This window comes from Lynx rufus, unplaced genomic scaffold (assembly GCF_022079265.1).
Source record: "Lynx rufus isolate CCGP_SWC_20201006 ecotype Redwood Valley unplaced genomic scaffold, mLynRuf1.p SCAF_17, whole genome shotgun sequence".
Lineage (NCBI taxonomy): Eukaryota > Metazoa > Chordata > Mammalia > Carnivora > Felidae > Lynx > Lynx rufus.
Window position 1 is genome coordinate 28,068,882 of NW_025814831.1, and position 21,987 is coordinate 28,090,868.

General features: G+C 49.6%; 1 protein-coding gene across 1 annotated transcript in view; it reads right to left on the reverse strand.

Annotated features, from left to right (window-relative positions):
* Positions 1–6,920, reverse strand: part of JDP2 (Jun dimerization protein 2) — a 40,256-nt gene extending 33,336 nt beyond the window's left edge. The window contains exon 1 of the mRNA XM_047080333.1: positions 6,865–6,920. The gene's annotated coding sequence lies outside the window, so the exon portion shown is untranslated. The remainder of the gene's footprint in view (positions 1–6,864) is intronic.
* Positions 6,921–21,987: the final 15,067 nt, after the last annotated feature.

Below are 21,987 nucleotides of genomic sequence, written 5' to 3' on the forward strand. Positions count from 1 at the left end.
TCCCTAAACCTGAGCCGGACTGAAGTCACCCTCGCCCCCGCCCCCAGAGGCAGGTCTGCAATGCAGAGAAGGTGGCAGCTTCCTACCCCAGGAGGCAGCTCTGGGGTGGAGTGGATCAGCTTGCCTGTCTCCCGGGGCCTCCTCCATGGAAAATACAAAAGGGGCCAACGTAAGGACTCATTCCCATGCGGCAAAAATGATGCCTGGGCCCAGCCATGTGGACACCTCACGGGCAGAGGGGAGTGATTTCAGGCCACCGGAGCCGGCCTGACAAAAGAAACTCACATCTCCTTTTCAGAAGAGGAGCAGACCTTACAAAATCGCCTCTGCCAGACCTGAACTGATGCCACAAGGAGTCAGTGGCTCCTAAAAGGATGCTCGATTACAGAAAGGCTAATCAACAAATACTTACTGAATTAATAACTAAATGAAAATGAATGAATGAACAAACGATTAAAAAAAAAATTCACGGCGGGGCAAACTTCCGTGAGTGGGGTAAGGATCTGTCTCTGGGAGTTGAGATGTTCGTTATCCACCTCCAGATTATTTGTTCCCACAGTAGACCCCAAGAAAAATACTCCAGAGGCTTCTGTATGTTTCCCTGCCTAAGCCATCTCGGGAAGAGACACAAGCCAGACCCCACTCTATTCCGGGAATGATAGTCTCTGCTTGCAGCTTCTGTTTATTTTCATACAGATGGTATAAATGAGACACTAACAAATGATCCCAAAATATAATGGATTCTTTGCTACTGTGGAACCCCCTCGGAGGGGCAACCACCCCCTGGGAGCAGCAGTCCCATAAATTCTTGCCATTCCTGCTCCCCTGTGAACCCATCCCAGTGACAAGCCTCACTCTGAGGCTCAGACACCAGGCTTTCCTCTGCAGAAGCAAACATCCCCCCTCTCTCTCCTCCCCCCCCAACAAGGGTGCCCCTAAATGCTCAGATACAAACCACAAAGTCCTTAACACATGCCATTCCTAGGAGACAATCACAACAGCTGACATTCACCAGCACGAAATCATCCTACAGGGCTCTGGGGGTGGGGGTGGGGGTGGGGGTCGCAGGAGCAGGAGCAGGAGGGGCTCCCTTTCAGAATCGAGTCTTCACTAACTGGAAAGAGCCGGCTGACAATCCAAGGTTGAAAGGCAGCTTTGGCGATTTGAAAAATAAAACAATTCGATGTGATTTAGGGATCTATAAAAATGGGGGGGGGGGGCAGTGGCAAGGAACCAGCAACAGCCAGGAGGAATTTACCCACTTCAAGGAAGACATAGGAAAGATGACAAGAGGTGAAATCATCTCCCAAACTGCTTGTTCCATACGGAAACAATTTAGGAGGAAAAGGAGAACTATGCACTCAAAGCGTTGGGGGAAGAACCCAGAGTTTTTTTTCCCTTCAGGGCCCCGGAGGTCGGAAAGGAAGATAAACACCCTCCAAGTCTCTGTTAGTAACTGGGATGCATAAATAAAGAGCAGGCTCTACATGTCTGCAGAAGACCAAAACGGGAAAATGGGGCTTGACCTCAAAAGACAGGGCCTAGAATCCCAAATGATTTTGGCAATTTGGGACATTGACCAGGAACAACTTGGAAACTAGCCAATAAAGAAAAGCTGGGTAATGCACAGATCGGGGATGAGACCGGCAAGGGAGGCATGAATAAGACAGAACGTGTCCAGGAAGTCACAGTAGACCCTAAGCTGCTACGGAGCCTAAGATCTGGGGAGGTGTGAGGCAGCTCCCTTAAAAGCGGGCTTGGGGGGCGCCTGGGTGGCGCAGTCGGTTAAGCGTCCGACTTCGGCCAGGTCACGATCTCGCGGTCCGTGAGTTCGAGCCCCGCGTCAGGCTCTGGGCTGATGGCTCGGGGCCTGGAGCCTGTTTCCGATTCTGTGTCTCCCTCTCTCTCTGCCCCTCCCCCGTTCATGCTCTGTCTCTCTCTGTCCCAAAAATAAATAAACATTGAAAAAAAAAATTAAAAAAAAAAAAAAAAGCGGGCTTGGAAGAAATAGGGACCCGATGGGTCCAAGAGGCAAGAACCTAAAGCAAAGATCTGACGGCTGTACCCCCCTGTTCTGACTTACTCAGGGTCTTGTAGGAGCACAGGGTGGGGCGCTGCCTTGTACAAGCCCAAGAAAAGCCACAACACACTTCAATTCCAGAAAATGGGCCCTGTTGGAAGACGCTAACATGGAGGGTCATTTCAGCCAAAAGAAGGAAAAGCAGAGATAACCTAGGTTTTCCTCTCTTGTCTTCTTCTCTTGTTTCCTACATGTAAATGTGTAAGATATCATTGATTTAATGGAAACATCTACAAGTAAATAATAGTCTTGCTTTGAAGGGTCATGCTCATAATGGGCTATTCTTGTTAAAAAGTGTCCAATCATCATCATCTTCATCCAGAATGGCAAAGACAGATGAAAGGCGGTAGGGGGTAAGTCAAGAGAAAGTTAGGATCTGCACCATGGACTCTCCGTCCACAGAAATAAAAGTTTAAGGGAGGCTCTAAGGTCCCTGGGCCTCTTTGAGAAGGGCAGCCCCCCTCCAGGCAAACAGCTGGCCTGGGCTGGCATCGGGAGCCGGGGATGGGCGCACAATGAGTGCAGAGGACCCGAGGCTGCAAGGCTCAGCACCGAGAGAAAGTGGAGATGAGTGGGGGCAGGCCAAGGAGCAAGGGAGCTCAGGGGTCAGGCCCCAGGAACCCCAGTGGGGTTAGAAGTCAAGGGCAGGTAGTCAGCACCTGAGAATCAGCAAGAGGAGGTGAGAGGTCTTGGGAGTCAGAGCCTGGGAAGATTCCCAGGAGGAAAACGTGGAGGACAGAAGTCCACGGCCAGGAAGGTTGCAGACGGAAAGGTTCCAGGCCAGTGGTCACAAAACGTAGTACTAACTATCGTGAATCTTGGAGAGTTAAATACCAGACCTGTGCTGGGAGCTAAGGAATCATCTGGAATGATCTGTCTCCTGGAATCTGAAACGAGGTGGGTAAATCAGCTTCCAAAAGATAAGCCGATCCAGAAGGCAAGGAACGAAAGGATGGAGAAATCTCTAAGACTAAGAATGGGGCGGCCGCACAAGTGTCTCCGCACAACTGTCTCAGCTCTGCAGGCAGGAGAGCGAGGCACGTTCGGAAGAGGAACTTGGGAGCACATGTGAGAGCGAATCCAAGGTCTGCCCCTTACTAGCTGTGTGACCCTGGGAGAGTTCCCTAACCCACATCTCGCTTTCCTCAGCTGTAAAGTGGGAATAACAAATAACGCTATTTGGCCTGTAAGGCGGAGGAGAGGATTAAATTAGTTACTACTTGGAAAGTACCTGGAACAACGCCTGCACCTAGTGAGCGTGAAGTCAGCGTAGCCATGAAGGCCTTCCTTCCTGGAGGAACCCTAGTGTTGGGTGACCCGTCGACATCCCTTCCGCACATTTCCCACCTAGCACTGATCTCCCTTTCCTAGGGCTGTGAAAAAGATTCTTCCCCAGAGGATTCTCTGCTGTCCCACTTTCCAGCTGTAAACTCCAAGGGGCAAGAACATCCTGCATCCAGGCCGTTACTGCAACAGAGAAACAGAGGAGGGCAGATCAATGCTGGGTACAGAGGGGCAGAGATGAGGCAGAATACATGTCTCTCTGCCTTGGCTTCTCCTAAAGTTTCCTCCGGAGGCCAGAACACAGCTGCCTAGATCGCTGGCAAGGCACCACCAGTGTGTTCCCCCCAGAAGCAGAGGGCCAGCATCTTCTGTGTCCTTCAAGCTATGGTATCCCTACGCTGCTTAGAAAGGGACAGACCTTAGATCCTCACAAGAAGAGAATGAGGGGAGGCAGTGATCAGAGGAAGCCAGCGGCATGGCACACACTAGCATGAGCGATCCTCGCAAGGCCATCCGGGCCCATAGAGGAAACCGGAACCTCTCCCCGCAGGAAAGGTTCTTCCCTGGAGACCAGAGAAATGCTTCCGACGAGGCCCCGCCTGTAAACACAGCTTTCTCCCCTGCCTAATGTAGGTGCTCAATAAATACACGGTAAGGCATTTCTGCCAAGATCCTTATCCCAAACAGCAAAGAGCTGGGAAGGTACTACCACTGGACAAGCCTTCTATCCTCTCTTCCCGCCTCACCCCATGTGCGTTCATTGGTGTCGGTAGTTCATAGTATGATACGTAACACAGACACGCACATGGCGGGTGACAAATTCTTGGCCCTTAAAAAAAATGCCACTGGCCAACTAAAGTTTTGGAAATGGAGCTCCACAAATGGAATCCTATGGGCTGCAGCAAGAAAACAGACAAAAACAAAAAAAACCAACAACAACAAAAACCCAGAATGGGGGGCTCTCGCTGGGCCTCCCACAGCCGGCAAATGAGTGTAAAGAAACACAGACTGAAAATTCCAACCTTGGGTCGCTAAGGCATTTGTCTCTGCGGAGCTTCGAGAGGCCAAACCACACACACGCACACACAAGAGTGCACACACACACACACACACACACACACAGGCACACAGAGCTTGGCAGCCCGTAAGTTCCAGAGCTGGTAACACAAGCCACGGAACCGACTGCCAAGACAAGCAACAGAACGAGCCAGGCCCAGTTTCATTGGCCACCATACGCTGCATATGGCCCGGGACGCAGCCAAAACAGTGTTCTCACCCTCCTCAAAGGCATAGGAGACCCTCTGTTTTCAAACACACCTCCACAGAGCCTTAATTAAAGGAAAATGGAAAAATAATGTGCCTGCTGCTCTCCCCCTGCCTATATAGGTATGCACACACACATACCCGTACACACTCACTCTATTTTTCTCTTCCTCTCATTTCGGTTTCAAACATAATTCATTCACATGGAAAAAAGCAAACTGCATCCTGCAGCAGAAAAGCAGAAAAGAATGTAGCTTGCCCTCAGCCCTGGCTCTGGCTGCTCAAGTTGAGCTGGGGCAGAATGAATACTGAGCAGGCCAACCTGGAATGGCACCGGCCCCTCTCTTCCAGGGCCGAGCTGGAAACAGAGACACGGGGGAGAGAGGCAGCCCACTGCAACACCAGCAGCCCCACGACAAACAAACGAGCCCCAGAGAGCCCAGCCCTTCGAACCCTGGCAAGGATTCTGCAGGTTGGAAAAGATGCCCACAGGTCTTGCAAACAGGTGGGGCAGACAACAGACCCTGGGCTGCGAGGCATTGAGTGAGTAGAGAGATCCTTGTCCAAATCCTGCCTTAGGGGACCCTGTTAGCACTTATCAACACATCTCCTTGGAGGTGGCTGCCACCAACCTAGGAGGAAAGTCAGAGGCCCCAACGCCCGTGCCTTCCAACAGCCCTTCAAATCTCACAGCACCCAGCTCTTCAGGAAGATTCTGGAGCTGCTGGTAGCTCTGAACCAAGGCCAAAGAAGAAGAGGAACAGAAGAGTCTTTCAGAAATCTGTCCTCCCTGTTTTAAACAAGGCAAAACCTTCACCAGCCAGAGGCACGAGAATAGATCTTGCTTCTCTTCCCCGGTCCTCAGGTTTATATAAAGGCAGAGCCATGCTCACTCACACCTGATACCTGGTTAAACTCTCCCCTAGAAACCTGCAAAGGAAGATAAGGCATCCATCCAAGCTGCAGCCAGATTTGCTGGAAAGATGAAAGCAATGGGAGGTGTTTTAAAAAACCCTCAGGGGAGGGAGGTGGGGGGGCAGGGAGGGAGATGATTTGGGAACACAGTTCAGAGCAAGGGCTTAAAGGACAAGCAGGCATCCAATCATGCTTTAACGCTCCAGGTCGGATGCCCCTCAACCTAAGACCCTGAGGACAGACCACCAAGATTTAGACCTGAGTACACACACCCACACGGTCTGCAAGCCCTTTTTGGAGAGACCTGAGCACATCTGCCCTGAGCACATGTGCTCAGGTCATAGAACCAGGCCCCGGACGCCAGTCGGGAGAGCCTTACGCTGAGCAAGGGTCAGGCAACTTTGTAACGGGAGCCGACCCAAGGGGTCAGTTGAGTTCCTCTTCCACCAACCTCTATCTCCAGTCGCTAGGATGGCCCATCTATCCCTGCAGAAAAGCCAAGGACTCCCACCTTCCCAGCCCCTCCCACTAAGCCCGGGTCTCTCCAACCCGGGGTCCGGGGATCCAGGCCCTGTGGCCCAATCCCTCAACCTCCTTTGAGGGGCGGGGCAGAAGAGAGTCTTCTGGGCTGGGCAGGAGAGGAGGGGCAGGTTACCTAGCAGACTTGCCTCCTTATGTAACCTGGCTTGGGAGCCAGGGGCAGCCCAAAGGGGCCCCGGGCCGCCCCCAGGCTCGTTCCCCACCCAGAACCCGGGAGCAGTGGCCCCGAGAGAACCCTCTTCATTGGATCGAGAGCCCCAGCCCCTGTCCAGGCCCTCAGAGAGCCGCGCTCCCCCCCAGGGAGCGGGGTGGGGGCCGGCACGACTTGCCAGCAGGTCCCTGTCATCCCTCCACCACCAGCACCCTGCACCTCCCTGGCCTTTCGGCCTCCATCTGCACCCCCACCTCCCGTCTCCCCCGGGCACTTCTCTCCCCACTCACCCGCGTTCCCCGCCGCCCGAGGGGAGCACCTCCCGGCAAACGCACCGGGAAGGAGCGCGCGGGAGGGAGGCGGAGGCAGCGCCCAGGCTGTCCCGGGAGCGGACGGAGCCTCCCGTCCCAGGGCGGGAACCAACAAGGCGGCCGCCGGCTCCCCGGCGCCGGGCGGGAGGGGCCCGTGCTGCAGCGCCCCCCGCCGGGACCGCTGGCGGGCCCGGGGCCGCGGGAGCCTCCCCTCCCCGGCCCGCGCGTGGGGGCGGCCGTCCCAGGTGCCCGCGGCCGGCGCGCCCCTCCCGCCCCGCCCCGCCCGGCCCGGCGCCCCCGGCGCGCGCCCTCGCACCCACCGTGCACTAGCCGCGGGCGGAGGCGGCGCCCCCGGGGCCGGGGCCCGGCTGCAGGCGCCGTGCCCACGCAGCGCCGCTGCCGCCCGGCCGCCGAGCTCCGCCCGGTGCCCAGGCCCGTCCCGGCCCGGGAGCCGCCGCGGCGCCAGCCCCGCCGCCGCTGCAGCGTCCGCCGCCGCCAGCGCCCCCCGTCGCGGCCGCCGAGCGTCCCTCCCGCAGGCTGTGGCGGGCGGCGGGACGGGTTGCATCAGCCCCGGCTATATAGCGGCCCCTGGGCGGCGGGGAGGGGTCGGGAATGCGGAACCCGCCGAGCTGCCAGCTCCAGACGTCAGAGGGGGACGGAGAGGAAGGGAAGGAGGGGACAGGGAGGAGGGGGTGTGGATCCGGCGCCTCACACCCACTGACCTTCACCTCCCCCGCCGCCCCGGGCGCCCTCCTCCCGCCGCTCCTCGCGCTCCTCTCCCCGCGGGGGCAGCGGCGGCCCGGGCTCCCGCGCGTCCCCCGGCGCCCACCCCGCGGGGAAGCAGGACGCGGCGGGCGGTTATGTAAGAGCATCCCCGTGCACAGCCGCTTCCACCCCGCGACCCACGCCGCCGCTCGGGAGAGGGAAGCGAGAAGGCGCCGCGGCGGGACCGGCCCCCAAGCTCCTGGAGGCACCCGCAGCCTGCGTGGAACCATCTTCCTCGGTCCTCAGCGCTTTTCCCCAGACCCACGGGGGGTTTCAGCACGTTTTCATCCTTGGACACTGCACGACTGGGGGCGTGAGGGAAGGATCTCGCGAGCCGCTTTTATTTTGCGGTGAAGGATGGGCAGAGGATCGTCCCCACCTACTAGCCCACCGGGCCACCACCGCAGGCGCCCTTCGGCCCCCCCCCCCCCCCCCCGTGGCTCGCTGCGGGAGGCTGCCCTCCTCTGGGGCTGAGAGCCCACCGCTTTCTCTGGGGCTGCACCGGCTGACCCCTGGGCTTTCCGGCCCACTCCAGCGGGCTTCTTTCGGCTCAGGGCCACTCCCAGCCCTCGGCCGACCCCAGATGGCCTCTCCCCCATAACGACTTCCACTACCAACTTACTCCCACCTTTCATCCTCCTAGAGTGGTAGATGGTTAATGGCGACTCCAGAGGAAATGCGTCCTCCACGGTGCCCTCCAGTATGTAAAGGCACAGAGACACAGAGCCCTCGTGCGCACGTGTGGCTCCTGAGGCCTTGGCACCATGGTTGGCATCTCCTACCTCCAGACCCCCTGGGTGCCCAGCCTACCTTTCTGCCTAAGCCAGATAGGAGTGACAGTGTTTATATTCAGTAACCTTCAGCCTCCTTCCCAGAGTGATGTCAGGCCATCACCCAGAGAAGAAAGGAAGTGAAAGAAAAAGTTCATGCCTTCTTGGAGCGGAGATGCTCAGAGTGAAAGAAACAACAAGACTCGAGACAGATGGGAGCAGAGGAGCAAAACCCAATGAGCGAGTCTCTTCAGTAGGAGTACAGTCAGATTTTATTCTCCTTACTTCCCAGTGCAGCGAAATCTTTCTGGGTGAGAGGGAAAGACAGATCAAGCGCCCAGGACGTTGACTGACCGTTTTCAGTTTTCACCTCCACCATTGGCTCCCTCCCTCAAAACGTTGAAGTTAACAAGTAAAAACGAAGTAAGGTCCTAAAAGAACACACAACGGAAAACGAGTAGTAATCTGATAGTCTTGTGGAAGAACATGACTGAGCCCCAGTAAGGCCAACTACACCTTTACTAGGGCATAAAGATCAAAGCTGGGTACTATGAAACTGCCTTATGATGTTTCCCCCATGAGACTGAGGTCTGGACGTTTATATGGAAGAAAACATTGAACAGGGGCAATGTTACTTTACGCGTCTTCGCCTGGGACTTGGAAAATCCTAAACTGATCTATGAGTGGGGACTAATAATTAGTGTGTGTGGTAAGAGCAAGTCCTCTCCAGGGCCTGCTTTGGACATGGCTAGGCCACCGGCAGTCCTGCTGGGCTTTTGCTTCCCCCCACAAATTAAATATACTACAGGGGTGGCACTGAGGGGGGTCTTTCGCCCCCCTCCAACTCCCGTTAATATCCATTAGGTTCTTTCCATTATTATCTGGATTTTTTCAACTGTATATAGAATGCCACGTAAACACAGCTTCAAGCCCTCCCTTCCAGCCCATTGCCCCCTCCCCGGTCTGTCTACATAGTCATTGCCTCTGGAAGGAGCTAGAGGCAGAGGCCACAGACTGGCTCATTTATGGAGACGTTGGTCTGCTTCTCCCTGCCCTGCCATTGGCTCTTAGGGACAGACAAGAGACCCAGCCTCAGAATTTTGAGTTTGAATTTAGCTTTCCTATCCCTTGCAACTAAGAAAGGCCTGATTGATAACACCCAGCCCTGGCACACAGGCTGACTGAGATTGCCACATATCTTAAGTGAGTCTGATGAGGCTAGGAATTTTGAGGACCTTCTGGGAAGAAAAGTTGCCAGAAGCTTGACTTGAAACTGCCGGGGGGGGGGGGGGGGGGGGAGGGGCGTCTACTGAGAGTGAAGCTAATGCAAAGAAGAGTAGAGTATAGCCAAGCAAGAGAGGGAGAGACCTATCAAGCTCAGACGGCATTCCCAGCCATGCCTGATGCCATCCCTCCCTCTGGAGTTTTTAGCTGTAGCAATCCGTGAATTACATCCTACCTAAAGCAGTTCGAATTTACATTTCCTGTTACGACGGTCCTTAACTTTCAGTGGTTCAACTTAGGATTTTTCAGCGTTACGATGGCGCAAATATATGTATTCAGTAGAATCCGCAGTTTGAATTTTGATCTTTTCTGGGGCTAGGGATATGCATGCGATACCCTTTCGTGATGCTGGGCAGTGACAGGTGACAACAGCTCCAAGTCAGCCACGCGATCACGAGGGTAAGCAGCCAATACACCGACAACCATTGTCGTACCCACACGACCATTCTGGTTTTCACTCTCAGTACAGGGTTCAACAGGTTACCTGAGCTATCCAATACTTCATTATTAAGTAGGCTTTGTGTTCGATAACTTTGCCCAACTGTAGGTGATCTGAACACTTTTAAGCTAGGCTAGGCTAAGCCATGCTGTTCAGTGAGCTAGGGGTGTCAAATGCATTTTCAACTTTTGATATTGTCAAATTATGATGGCGTTCTCGGGATGCAAGCCCACTGTAAGTCAACGAAGATCTGTAGTTGCAACTAGAAAAATCCTGATTAACACCCTGAGTTTTGCATCTCTGACTTATTGAGCTAACCACATTTGAAAGCTTAATGGACATCGATGACTCCCAAGCTCTTTGCCAACATGAAAAAGTGAATTGGCAAGGTAAAATCATGAATTTCCCCAGACCGGTTTCTCCAATATTAAAGAAGGATGTGATAGTTCTGAATAGTCAACCGATCAACTAGCCTCCTTATACTAGTGAGTTTAAGACGTGATTCCTCATTTGTCCCCACCTCCTACCTAGTTAGGAGAAAGGTCTTCAATACTAACAAACAGCAAGACTGAGAGTAACAAAGGACCAGTATGTGACAAGGGCCGTAAGCGCTGTAGGAGTTCCGACAGGATCGCTGCTCCGCAGAAAAATCATCCTCTAATTGTTCCATTCAAACTGTGCATGCCAAAAATTGCAAACTAGTACCTGGCAGGCTGAATTTGGTTTTGCTGCCTCAACCATACATTCTTTTTTTTTTTTTTTTAAACCTATCAAAGATTTCACACAAAAATCTAGATTTTTAACTTCTCTTGAAAAAAATTAGGCATTTATTTTTTTTTACATTTTCTTATTGTTGATAGACAGAGACAGAGCACAAGTGGGGGGAGGGGCAGAGAGAGAAGGAGACACAGAATCCGAAGCAGGATCCAGGCTCTGAGGTGTCAGCACACAGCCCGACGCGGGGCTCGAACTCATGAACCACGAGATCATGACCTGAGCCGAAGTCGGAGGCTTAACCGACTGAGCCACCCAGGTGCCCCAGTGACACATCCTTTAATAGTGAAGATGAAATAGGTTAGGCGGCAGTAACAAACATCCCCCAAAACTCAGTGGCTTCACACAAGAAAGGCTTCTTTTTTACCCACCCAAGACACCTGTGGATCAAGGTGACTGTCCAGGGCAGAAGTCCCATAGGTAATGGCTCAGTATTACACCACCATATCAACAAGTGTATCCATGGCCACAGTGGCAGGGAAAGAGAGAGAGAGAGGTAGAGAGGGCCGGCCATGTACCAGCGGTTAAACCTTTCCTCCTGGAGTGAAATAGGTCACTTTAGCTTACATTGGTCAAAGCAAGTCACATGACCATTTTTAATTTCAAAGAGGTAAGGAAGCTCAGTCCTCCCAGGTACCATGGAGAAGGGAACCACGAATTGGTGAATATCTGTCATCTGCCACAACGTGCACTCCTTAATGGCAACAGTGGGTTGCAGCCCACTGGAAGCTGCCCCTTTGAGATGGGACTTAAACACCCTCCTTTGACATAGTCTCCAATCAGCCTGCCAGATCATTTACAAGACCTGCTGGGCTCCTAGGGGCATTTGATTTTGCAGTTCCCGATATAGACAAAGCCAATTTCAATATTAATCTTCCTTTGTCCCTGGTGATCCATGGAATTATCACAATTTTTTCAAACAGTTTTTTTTGTTTTTTTTTTTTTTACTTTGCTAATCTTAAAGAAATGCCACCAAAAATTCTTAGGTGAAGGGCAGGATGGTATTATAAAATCAAACAATTCGTATATTCTGAAAATCACAGAGACCTATTTATGATGGTTCTTTCCTACTGCTCTTGCCTTGTCTAATCAAACACCTACCAGGAGAGACCAGGAAGAATGAGCCTCTTACTCCCCTTCCTAGTGTTGGAGAAGAAATTACATGGTAGTGATTTGGGGGAGTGATTTGGTTTAAAGTTTTAAAAGAAGGGCACCTGGGTGGCTCAGCCTGGTCAAGCGACTTGATTTCAGCTCAGGTTGTGATCCCACGGTTTTGTGAGTTCGAGCCCCGCATCAGGCTCTGTGCTGACAGTATGGGGCCTGCTTAGGATTCTCTGTCTTCCTGTCTCTCTGCCCCTCCCCTACTTGCACTGTCTCTGTCTCTCTCAAAATAAATAAATAAACTTAAGAAAATAAAAAATAAAGTTTTAAAAGATACATATGATATATTAAAATATATGACATATGATAAAATAGAAAATATACATTTTCTATATATTCTTAAAATATATATTATCATATATGTGACATTTTTAATGTGATATATATTTTTTCAGGTATTTAAAATTTTTTTTTAATTTATTTACTTATTTTGAGAGAGAGAGAGAGAGAGCACATGAGCAGGGAAGGGGCAGAGAGAGAGGGAGAGAGAGAGAATCCCAAGCAGGCTCCATGCTGTCAGCGCAGAGCCTGATGTGGGGCTCAAAATCATGAACCTGTGAGATCATGACCTGAGCCAAAGTCAAGAGCTGGAGGCTTAATCAACTAAACCAGGTGCCCCTGCTTTTTTTTTTTTTTTAAGGCTGAAATACTTGAGAAGAAAACTTGAGTTGAGAATGAGAAGGCTTTCCTTCCAATAACGACCGATGAGAATTTTACGAAACAAAAGGTATGTCTAAAGGTTTAATAATAAATTGGCACCCACAGAAATGCAGCCATCTCCGGGGAAACTTTCTCTTGAATCTAACACAATAAGTCTTTGGAAGATGAAGAGATAGTAAATGCTGGTTAAAATGCTGGGCCAGGTAGAATTAGGGAGAAAAGTGTAGTGGATGTATGCTGTTCTCTTCAGCATTCCTTTTTTATGAGACCCACTACTGTCCTTCTCCCTGTGGCCCTTTGAAAGGTCTCAATCCTGGTGCCCTATCATCCCTCCCACCAAGTGTGGGTATGTGACCAGAGTTGGCCAATTAGAGTAGTCCATTTTCAAAGCTATGGTGATTGGTTCAGAGATGGGCACATGATCCAAACAGGGCCAATCAGAGTCTTCCCTGAGATTTGATATCAAATGTTAAGGAAAAGGGGCACTCCCTTCCTTTAAAACACCAGTGTGAGAAGGTAGTTTGTGGCTATTGGTGGCCATTTTTCCTGTCATGGGAGAAGAACCTGACTGAGAATAGAATCAACACAGAAGAAAAGACAGCCAATACATATAAAGAGAGAAACAGCTATGAGATCAGCATTTGAGTCCCTGAACCTAACATGCCATGAGAACATGCTGAATTAGTCTTTGGACCGCGCAGTGATGGAATCAATACATCTCCTTTCTCTTGCTTGCTAAGATAGTTTAAGTTGGATTTTCTGGCACTTGCCACTAAAAAAAAAAAAAAAAAAAAAAAAACTGAAAAATACGTGAATAAAATAGGCCAAAGTCAAGCTTCTAAAGGACAGCTGAACTGACACTGTGGAATTTTATCTGCTTACTATTCCTGCCTCATCCATCAAATGCCACTCAACTGTCTGAGACTAAATACAGAACTGCACTGAGCTGCCTTCTGACAGCTCAGGGTTCCGTTAGTCATTTAAATAATTTAGTCAGACAACCTTGTTTGAATGTTTGCTATGAGCCACACACCATTTGCCATTCTGTTTGAGGAGGCAAAGCAAAAAGAAGGTATCATCCCTGCCTAGAGGGATGACAGGCTAGAGGCCCAGGAAGATCAAACTGGGGGATGTCACGTGAAAGTCATTCATACCTAGGTGCTCCCTGAAATTAACACCACGACTGTAGGTGGAATCACCAAACTTCTTTAGATCAAAGATGACTGTTAGAAATATTAAATTTCAAATAGCGGGTGATTAACAAATTTTGAGTCAATGAATGAGTAAACACAAGCTGGCGGATGACTCCATCTTAGGAGATGCTAATAATGAACACACTAGAGAAATAAGAGGAAGCAAAAAAGTTAGCAAACAGTGCTGCGGAAGATAGAAGAAAGGAAGGCACAGACATAGAGTCACAAAACCTCAAGGTTCCTCAAATTCCCTCTCCATTAACAACAGGGGTGGGCTTCCCACTGCCAGGGAAGCCAAAATGGGTTGTCAGTATGGTCAAATTTTTAAAAGAATTTTTTAAAAATTCTTTTTTTTTTTTAAAGAAAAATCAGATCTGAGATGAGTCTGTTGGATTTGTTCAGATCTGAAAGGTACATTATAACCTTAGAGATGTATATTCAAGAAGCTTCAAGCCATTTTTAAAAGGGGGAGTTTTCAGGGTGCCTGGGTGGCTCAGTCGGTTAAGCATTTGGCTTCAGCTCAGGTGATGATCTCGCAGTTTGTGAGTTCGAGCCCCACATTGGACTCTGTGCTGACAGCTCAGAGCCTGGAGCCTGCTTCAGATTCTGTGTCTCTCCATCTCTCGGCCCCTTCCCTGCTCATGCTCTGTGTCTCTCTCTGTCTCTCAATAATAAATAAACGTTAAAAAAATTTTTTTTAAATGAGATAAAAGGGGGAGTTTCAGGGCACCTCAGTGGCTCGGTGGCTAAGTATCTGACTCTTGATTTCAGTTCACATCATGATCTTACGGTTTGTGGGTTTGAGCCCTGCGTCGGGCTCTGCGCAGACAGTGAGGAGACTGCTTGGGATTCTCTCTCTGCCTCTCTATCTCTCTCAAAATAAATAAATAAATTTAAAAAAATAGAAGAGGGAGTTTAACCTGAAAATGTAAACATGCTACAAAGATGTTTCCACCTAGCACCCACATAATACTGCTTTGAGAAGGATTGAAGACCCTTCTCCATTCTTTCCTTCCTTCTTAATCCCTGCCCCCTTTGCTCCCAGAAGGTGTTACTATGGATTGGTCAGACCCTCAGTAAAATATTTGGACCTCAGTTCCTTCCTCTGTTAAATGGGGATCATAATGGTGCCTACATCAGAGGGTTGGTGTGAGATTAAATGTGATACTTACAGGGGCGCCTGGGTGGCTCAGTCGGTTAAGCGGCCGACTTCGGCTCAGGTCATGATCTCGCGGTTTGTGAGTTCCAGCCCTGCAGCGTCGGGCTCTGTGCTGATAGCTCAGTTCCTGGAGCTTGTTTCGGATTCTGTGTCTCCCTCTCTCTCTCTTCCCCTCCCCTGTTCACTCTCTGTCTCAAAAGTAAACAAACATTAAAAAAAATTTTTTTTAATGTGATACTTATAAAACACCATATCAATACCGGCCACATGCTAAGAGTTTAATAAATGTGCCCAGGGGCGCCTGGGTGGCGCAGTCGGTTAAGCGTCCGACTTCAGCTCAGGTCACGATCTCGCGGTCCGTGAGTCCGAGCCCCGCGTCAGGCTCTGGGCTGATGGCTCGGAGCCTGGAGCCTGTTTCCGATTCTGTGTCTCCCTCTCTCTCTGCCCTTCCCCCGTTCATGCTCTGTCTCTCTCTGTCCCAAAAATAAATAAAAAAAAAAAAAAAAAAAAAAACGTTGAAAGAAAAGAAAAAAAAAATGTGCCTGTATTCATCATCATCACCATTATCACCATCACCATCACGTTTTAGCCAACCCAAGCCCTGCCTTTGAAACTTAAGTAGCACTTCCCTGCCCATCTAATGTTAATCATATGCTATTTTAAGTTATTCTATTTCATACATGTATTGTCATTCCAATGGGCTCGAAGTCACCTTACAGCTAGTGACAACACCTAACATTTTTAAATGTTTATTTATTTTTGAGAGAGAGAGAGAGAGAGAACATGAACAGGGGAGGGGCAGAGAGAGAGGGAGAGTGAGAATTTCAAGCAGGCTCTGCACCGTCAGCACGGAACCCGATGTGGGGCTCGACGTGGGGCTCGAAGCGGGGCTCGAACTCACGAACAGTGAGATCATGACCCGAGCCAAAGTCGGACTCTCAACTGAGTCACCCAGGTGCCCCTTACATTTTTAAAACTTCAGTAGCACCTACCATATACCGAGCTTATGGGTTGGCACTCCATTCAGTGATGGGCAGGGGCTGGGAAATCATTTCTTTTGTATCTCCAATAATGTCAAAAGTTGTCAGGGCTCTTGGCCCTTAAAGAAAAGTCATTGAACAGGTGCCTGCCGAGCAGAATTCAATGACCAGTCCCTCCTGGTGCATCCCACACTGGTAGAATAGTAAAGTGACAGAGGCGCCATATTTTATGGGTGAGGAAACTGAGGCCCACATCGAAGACAGATCTAGCTGAACAAAAGTTATGGTGGGAATAATTCTCAGGACGCTTTTTATGCTACGTGTTTTAAAACAACCACCGAGAAAAAGTTATTTTAGCAAATGTTTATTAAAGGCAAAAAAAAAAAAAAAAAGTCCCCTAGGTTTTCTGTGGGAGGTGGTGTTTCCTCTTACACTCAACAATTTGGTGGTGTGGTGGAGAGAGGTGTGGGAAGGAGCCAAGGGGGCCCAATGACTGGGCTGTTGTGTGGGCCCAGCGAGTGGGGGAGGGGTGGGATTTTCACTTCTAGGAAAGCTCTTCCAGCTCCAGGTAATCCGGGCCACGTTTTGATGCCTGCTTTCGAAGCACAGGGCCCTGAGTTAGCCCAAAAGTGCTTTCCAGAGAGCAGCAAGCCCCCAGCCCAGGTACTGAGCTGGGGGAGCCCCCAGGCCAGAATCACAGAAACTCACCAGGGACCAGAAAAGTTTCCCACACCGAGAACCTAGGGGGGAATCTGCCGGCCTTGGGCCATCCAGGATAAAACATTTCCAATGAGAACTTACTTCTGCACGGGGAGAAATCTCTGGGCTGGCCTCAGGACAAGGCTCTGAGGGAGGCCAAGCTGTGTCCCCGCAGAGGGAAGCCTCTGGACAAGGGCTTCTTTGGTAGCCCTGACCAGGCTCACAGGCTCCCTTTCAGGTTTTATGCCCACATTTCCCTCCCCTCGCCTCCACCAGTGTTTCTCTATCTCTTAAATACACCTCCCTAATCTTCTCCTTCCTCTTTTTTAAAGCCTGCCTTTCCTTTCAAATACTTCCTCAAAATGCCAGCTTGCTGGTTTCGTGCCCTCCCCTCCAAGAGCCTTCCCCAAGAGCTCTGGCTGAAAGTACACTTCAGACCACACGGCCCGACTTTCACTCACCCATTCATTCATTCGTTCATTCATTCATTCAACAAATACTGGGTTATCGATACCTACAGGGCCGTAGCAATACAATTATGCACAAGACTGGCCCAGTTCTTTGGTGAATGAATAATTAGATAACTAACTAAATGATTGCAAGTATGCAAGGGGGAATTAAGGGGCGTTGGGAGACAGACAGAGAAACATCAGAACCAACTTTCCTCAACTTGTCAGCAATTCATCCCAATCAGGTTGGTGGCCCCAGCCTGCCCCACTCACTGGCACAGGGGCAAGTGTCCTTTAAAAAGCCTTCCTGGAGACTTGTTCCTTCTTCCTGTAGGCCAAAGATTCAGTGCTCCAGGGGATGTCCTCAGATTCCACTGCCCAGCCCCAACTCTCTCAGACGCGTTCACTGTCTTACTGTCTCAGTTTGTCATCCATGGCCATAGGTGTGGTTTTCAGCTACTTACCTTGTCTTTGAAGGCTAATGCATCATGCGGGGTGCCTGGGTGCCTTAGTTGGTTAAGCGTTCTACTCTTGGTTTTGGCTCAGGTCATGGTCTCGTGGTTCCTGAGTTCAAGCCCCACATCAGGCTCTGTGCTGACAACTTGGAGCCTGCTTGGGATTCTTTCTCTTTCCCACTCTCTCTGCCCCTCCTGTGCACTCTCATTCTCTCTCTCTCTCTCTCTGTCTCAAAATAAGTAAAATAAACTTAAAAAAAAAAGTTGAATGCATCATGCGAGGCAATAAAGCATAGTGGTAAAGAGTGTGGACTCCAGAACCGGACTCTCCCTGTTTGCACCCTGTCTTTGAAGCATACTAGCTGTGGAGCCTTGGGCAAGTTACCTAACCTCTCTGTGTTCAATTTCATCATCATTAAAATAGGGTGGATGTGGGGCGCCTGGGTGGCTCAGTCGTTTGAGTGTCTGACTTTGGCTCCGGTCATGATCTCGCTGCTTGTGGGTTCGAGCCCCGCGTCGGGCTCTGTGCTGACAGCTCAGAGCCTGGAGCCTGCTTCGGATTCTGTGTCCTTCTCTCTCTCTGCCCCTCCTTCGCTCATGCTCTGTCTCTCTCTCAAGAATAAATAAAACATAAAAAATAAAATAAAATAAATAGGGTGGATGTAATAATGACTAGTTCATAAAGGTATTATAAAGGTTTAAATATATAAATATACAAAGAGTTACTGCCGGGAAAGCTCTTGGAACAGTGCTTAAAACAAGGAAGGACTCAGGAAGAGAGCACTTGAATGCTAGAGTTTGGATCTCCCCTGACAAGGTATCCAGTCTTGACTCCTGGAACCCAGCCTGGATCAGAGTCTCAGGCTCCTGCTTGCCTGGGAGGAGAGGCTGGAACTTTTTTAAAGAGAAAAGATATTGGCAGCAATGAAGACTGCCCAGAAGTTAAATAGACAAGGGCGCTAACGCCAACTGGATGTGCAATACGTTCACCTCGACTCCCTAATACCAGGAGCCACTCCAACCATTCATTGCAGGAGCCAGGAGAAGGAAACCCAGAGATCTGGTTTTGAGGAAGGCTCACGTACCCTACTAGCTTCTTACATGGCCCTAGACAAAGATAATTTCTATGCTTCCATTCCATTTTTTATGGCAGAGGACAATATTTGTAGAATCATGGAGTTTGAAGTAAAGTTGACCTGGGGCACCTGGGCGGCTCAGGTCATGATCTCATAGTTTGTGGGTTCGAGCCCTGTGGTTGGCTCTGTGCCGACAGCTCAGAGCCTGGAGTCTGCTTCGGATTCTGTGTCTCCCTCTCTCTCGGCCCTTCCTCCCCTCAAAAATAAATAAACATAAGAAAAAGAAAGAAAGAAAGAAAGAAAGAAAGAAAGAAAGAAAGAGAAAGAAAGAAAGAAAAGCTGACCTTAGAGAGTCCATATTATTAAGCCCCTTATTTTCCATCTAAAGAAATTGAGACCCAGAAACATCATGTGACATGGGCAACAGGGGCTAGATTTGAATCCTGGCCCTGAGATTTACTCTGTTTTCTGAGATTCATCATACTCTTAGGTAAAGTGGAGGTAGGAATTTCTGCTGCGTAGGATCACCATGAGGAAGAGCTAAAGGAGGCCACGAATGGGGCACCCAACCCGTGGTCTGCTTATGGTTGGGTAGGTGCTCATAAGGGCATTTCCCAGGGTCACATGGCTTGTTGGTAATTCTTTCCTTACCTTCTTTCCTGGGTGGACAAAAGAATAAGGCACAGCAAAATGACTCACTCTGGAAATCGAAATTCTGTGTGATCATTCTGTGCTGTTAATGTTACCCTCCAATTAAGATTCCCGGCCCCATTTGGGAAGCTGGCCAGGGTACCAGGAGCTAAGAGGTTAATGTCCACAGGGAAAAACTTAATTTCTGGTTATTGGAAGTTTCTTATTTGGGATGGGGCCTCTCAAAGAAGAAAGGGTTTTTCCAAGCCACGATGCTTAGTAATCATGGTCTCACAGAGACAGCTCGTTTAAAAAGGGCATCGTTGCCTGTCACCCCTTTTCCCCGCTGTTGCTGAAGCATCAGGGTAATGTGCCTGCTTGGTCGGGGGGGCTTGGCTCTCGGCCTCCTCTGAGAGCAGCCGTGACCACAATGCTCCCCTCGGGCCAGCCACTCAGGCACAGCCAGCCCGGACCTGCATCCTCTCCCCCAGGGTGGAGAGGCTCCCGGCCTCTGGCCAGTGTGCACCTGCTGCTGAGGGCCATCAAAGGACAGCCCCGGCCTTGGTGCCATCCAGAGATGAGCCAAGGCCCACAGACCCAGACCCAAAAGACGTTAGCCAGGCGCTCTTTAAAAAGAGACCATGAGCAAGTAAAGTAGGACTCAAAAGAAAATGAGTCCAGTGGAAATATAGAGCTCTGCCCATCAGAGAAAGAAGATAGTTTCTTCCCTACTCAATTTGTACGGTTTACTCAAATCACTTTCTTAGACCTCCCCTCACATCCCATTGGCCAAACTGAGTCACATGCCTACCTCTAGACCAATCTCCGGCCAGGGTGCTGGGATGATCACAATTGGCTTAGTCCTTTGGAGAAGGCTTCATTACCTCAACAAAATAAATTGGGGCTCTGCCCCGCACTGGGGATGAGGGAAGTGGGTTGTTAGAGGTGGAACTGGTGATTCCTACTCCAGCCACCAATTCACATCCATCAAAGGGAGAAAATGTTAAAACTTAGAGGATTGGATATGGCTTTGAAGCCGAGGAGCTGGGTCTCAAATTAAGCCTCTTACCAAGTGAAAAACCTTAAGTGGGACTCAGCCTCTGAGAGCCTCAGATTCCCCTAGCAAGGCTGCTGTGAAGTTCAGATAAGGTAGTTTAATGTTCATGTAAGCCCTTGGTAGACTTTAACATCCAACACTGTAGAATGTCCTGTATCACGGGTATCATTGTTAGTGAAAGTGGGGTGACACGAATAAATCTTCTAGGGAGGGGAGAGTGTCGTTGCCTATTGGGGGAGCTCACTCCTTGGTCTTTTTTTTTTTAACGTTTATTTTTAAGAAAGAGAGACAGAGCATGAGTGGGGGAGGGGCAGAGAGAGAGGGAGACACAGAATCCAAAGTAGGTTCCAGGCTCTGAGCTGTCAGCACAGAGCCCGACGTGGGGCTCGAACTCACGAACTGTGAGATCATGACCTGAGCCGAAGTCGGACACTCAACCGACTGAGCCACCCAGGCACCCCCACTCCATGGTCTCTACAGGCTGTGACCAAGTGACCCTTTTTGGCCAAGGTCAACTATAATGCCTGTTCTTAATTATATTAGTACCTGGGTCATTCTTGATCTGTAAGCAATTCATATCATTTAAGACTGTTAGGGCCTAAAAAGAATATGTCCTTTTTTTAAAAACAATCGTAAATCAAAATGGAAACTACTCGTACTGATGTGTATATGCATAAATTCAAAACACAATAATGCCATTAGAACTATTTGGGAGAATGTCCAATAAGTATTGAATGCATTTTAAGTATGCCACAAAATGTCCAAGTTCATCTTTGGTTGAGGAACTCATTTCTCACAGCCCATGGCGCTCAAGGCTGGGTGCTACAGGCAAAAGGGTAAGATCACCCGAAGCTTGAACATCAATCTTAGTTTAATCCAGCAGAAGATTTCTTCCCCAGAGTGACACCAGAAACGACAATGCCTGGCTGGTGAAGGAAAGAATGGGGACTGGGGGATGTGCCAGGTCACTTAGGCAAATGAGACATAGATGTATCACTGCTTTTTCTGCCGGATTCAGTGGCATGGTCCCATCAAGAGGCATTTTCTCTGGGCCTCAGAACGTGTGCAGCCTTGAAAGTTCTGACTCTGAAATAGATCTTCCACCCCAATATACAGCAGAGAGAAGTCGTCCCACCAGGCATCTGATTGTTTATCCTAAGTGCAAGGGATTACTACAGTCAAAAGGTAGTGAGCGTCAACCAACTGATTGGAATCAGCTCTTTAACCAATTGATTGGTTCACTTTTTTAACAGTAGCTAATAGTGATTGAGCACCTACCCCATGTCAAGCATCGTGCTAACTGCTTTCGATTTATTAATTCATGTAATCCTCGTAAAAACCCATGAAGCAGGCCCTGCTATTACCCCATTTTACAACTGAGGAAACTGAGGCACAGAATGTTTGGCTAACTTGCTGTTGGCCACAGCTAGTTAGGCAGAGCCAGGACTCAAACTCCAATAATCGAGCTCCGAAACCTGTGATCTTAACCATACACTATTTGGCGTTCGATTTGGTTTTGTTTCTGACTCCTTATAGACTTTATGTTTTAGAATGGGTTTAGGTTCACAGCAAAATTGAGCAGAAGGTACAGAGGTTTCCCACTTACAGTTGACCCTTGAACAATTCGGGGGTCAGAGGCACTGACCCATAAACATTCCCGTGCAGGCTTTTGTGTAGACAAAAGTTTCCAACTCATTTGGGCAAATGCGGAGGACTGCAATTGTTGGATTGTATGGTAAGACTATGTTTACCTTTGTCAGAAACAGCCAAACTACACATGCACCCCAGTGTTTATAGCAGCACTATCGACGACAGCCAAAGTATGGAAAGGGCCCAAATGTCCGTCGATGGATGAACGGATAAAGAAAATGCGGCGTATATATATACAATGG